Consider the following 3,175-nt stretch of genomic DNA (forward strand, 5'->3'; position numbering starts at 1 on the left):
GGATGACAAGGCGAGGGGTAGCTAGTGTGGGACAACCATGGTTGCTCATCCACGTGCGCCGGGCCTTGCATTAAATGCACCGCGCTCCGCGGGGCTCCTCCTCACGCGCATACACACATGACACTCGGGCGGCCTTACTTACCATCCACCTACCTACCTGGGGTGCGTTTATGTGAACATCAACAACGCTGCCCGCAACATGCGTGTCGCGCGCACTCATATTCATGACCGGTCTCAATGTCCCACCCCCCTGCGCGCGGGCCTTCTAGGCCCGCGCGCCGCGGGTAGCCTCCCCCCCAATCGCATCCCCGGGGCGGGGGGGCCTCCAGGGCTCGCACCTCAACCTCTCACAGAGTAGGCTAAATACACTATATAGACCTCAACCTCTCACAGTACGCAGAGTAGGCTAAATACAGTGTGATCTGTGATCTGTAAGGGTCCGCCCGCAGGCGCATTTTGTATACCGAGGCGGTGTGCCCGGTGCCGAGCGCAGGCAGAGCCCACAGGTCGGACCTCTTAAGACAGCGTTGTAAGATCCCTGGGCGAGGCGGCGAGGGTGGTGGAGGGGGGGGTCCGGCGGCGGAGCAACCACCTCCTCCCGGCGTGCCGGGAGGCAGGATGTCATCCCCCGTGATCCAGACCGCCCCGTTGGAGGTAGACCGCTCGTCTAGCCAAATCAGCCTTAAGCGAGCGGTCTGGCCGTTGGAATGGCCGAGTTTGGTGTGGACTTGCGTCCTCGCATCGATCGTGGTTACAAGCACCACTCAGGGAGGCGGCTGTCCCCGCAGGCGAGCCTCAGTTACAAGCCGCCTCCCCTCCTCACGGCGTCACGGGTTGTAGACGTGTGCCGCTGGGATCAAGCCAGTACGCCCGAGGGCGACGGTCCCCCGGTAGTAGACGTTGGCGCCGAGGAGGGAGGAGTCGCTGAAGGACGGGTAGTCGTCGATCATGCGGGGGGAGGAGGAGTCGGCGAGTAGCGGGGATGAGAAATGCCTGAGAGGGTGGGGAGGGAGGCGTGAGGCGCGAGGTGAGGGGGCGCGGGGCGCGGGGCGTGCGTGGGACGCGCGGCGTGAGGCGCAGGGCGTGAGGCGGGAGGGCGCGGGGCGCTCGAGTGAGGGCAGGGTGTGTTTTGTGTGTGTGTATGTGTGTGTGTATGTGTGTGTGTGTGTGTTGGTTTGTTTGAGAGAGAGATTTTTAGCAATACCAAACAAATCTAACACTCATGCGAGGGCTGGGCAGGGCAGGGCAGGGCGGCGGCGAGCGGCGAGCGGCGTCGGCGAGATCGGCGACGAAGAGAGGCGGTGGTGACGCACACGGCGGCAGTGGGGGGTTTTTGCTAAGGGTGTAGATCAGGTTCCACACCATCGTCCCACACGTAGCTCAGCGGTCAGGTGAAAAGGGGTTTTTGCTAAGGGCCTCCCACACACGCCACCCACACCGGATATGTCTTGGGCAAGTTTCACTTCTCTTTCTACGTCGGTCGGGCGTCGGGATCCCGTGCGCCGTGGATCTCGATTTTCAAAGACTTTAGTGATAGTATGTGTGAAAATAGTACGGCACATAGTCATAGATAAGAACTGCAAAACAAGATCGTTAGCTGGTGGTCTTGCCATCCCTCAACACAAGTGGCCCACCCTTCACATTTTGTCGCGCTCCGGGGCGGGGCGGGCGGGTGGCGGGACGGGGCACGGGCTGCCTCGCACGCAAATGGCTCTCTCGCACCACCTCATAACACGCGCACGGTGGCAGAGGACGCGTGCTACTCACTCCTCGTCTCCAGCTCAGCCGCCGCATCGAGCTCCGCCTCGTACGCGTGTGGCTGTGGGCGACGGAGCCGCCGCTGCGGCCTTCCGCCGTCGGGGCGACGGCGACGGCGGCAGCGGGCCGGGCGGCGGCGGCGACGGTGGCGGTGGTAAGGGCGGCAGCAGCGAATAAGGCGGCGGCGAGGGCGGCGGCGGCGGAGGAGGAGGCGGGCTCGGTGGGGGCGGCGACGGTGGGGGCGGCGGGGCGGCGGCGGTGAGGGTGGCGGCGGTGAGGGCTGCGGCGGTGAGGGCTGCGGCGGCGAGGGCTGCGGCGGCAAGGGCGGCGGCGGCGGCGAGAGGGGGAGGCGGCGACGGCGGCGGCGGGCTGGGCGGCGGCGGGCTGGGCGGCGGCGACGACGACGACGACGGCGGCGGCGGCGGCGGCGGGCTCGGTGAGGGCAGCGACGGTGGAGGCGGCGAGGGAAGCGGCTGGCTACACAGCGGCGGCGAGGGCGGCGGCGGCAAGGACGGCGGCGGCGAGGGGGGAGGCGGTGACAGCGGCGGCGGGCTGGACGGCGGCGGCGACAGCGGCGGCGGCGGCGACGGCGATCTGCTTCTCCTCGCGGCCGGCGGGCGGCAGCACCTCCGTAGGCTCGACGTCGATGGGATCCTGTCGGCAGCGGGGCGGCGGGCGGGCGGTTCGGTGAGATGAGAGGCGCTGCCGAGCGCGGAGTGGGCGTGGGGGGTCCATCGGGGATGGCTGGCGGCCGGGGGCGCGAAGCTACACCGTCATGCTCGGTGTCGGTGGGTCCCACAGATTGAGCGTGTAGGTGTGTGGTCGTGAGGCTCCCACACCACGAGTCCCGGCTCTCACGTGTGGAACCTCCGTGTGGGACGCGTGTGGAACCTTAGCAAAAACCCTCTAGTGTTCACGGCAGCAGCGCCGGTGGCGACCCGCGCAGCGGCGGCAAATTGTTCCCACAGCAGGCTCCGTCACGGTGTCGCCTCTCAGGCCGGCCTCTCAGAGATGTCCGAGCGACAGCTCCGTGCGACTGGCGTCCGCGTGCTGCGCCGGTGCCCTCTCGCTCACGGCGAGCTCGTCGTCTCCGCCGGCAGCGTGCTCGACTTTGGCGGCGGCACCGGCTGGCCACCATCATCCATCGCCATCGTGAATGCAGCAAACTGCGGTGCCGCACCACCACAGACGGCGAGTTCCCATCCGCCTTCGACCGTCTGAGCGCTGGCGATCCACTCTCAGGCGGGCTCGGCGGCGGCGGCGTAGATGGAGCCATCACCAGCGCCGGCGGAGCAGCGCTCGCCGCCGACCGGCGGGCACTTCCCATCCTGCCTGGCACTCGCTTGGCGAGGAGTCCTAGATGCTCGCACCGTCCGCTATCAGGAGCACTATTGCTAAAGACGTCGTACTGATCATT

Source organism: Emiliania huxleyi (assembly GCF_000372725.1).
Source record: "Emiliania huxleyi CCMP1516 unplaced genomic scaffold EMIHUscaffold_307, whole genome shotgun sequence".
In the NCBI taxonomy this organism is placed as follows: Eukaryota; Haptophyta; order Isochrysidales; family Noelaerhabdaceae; genus Emiliania; species Emiliania huxleyi.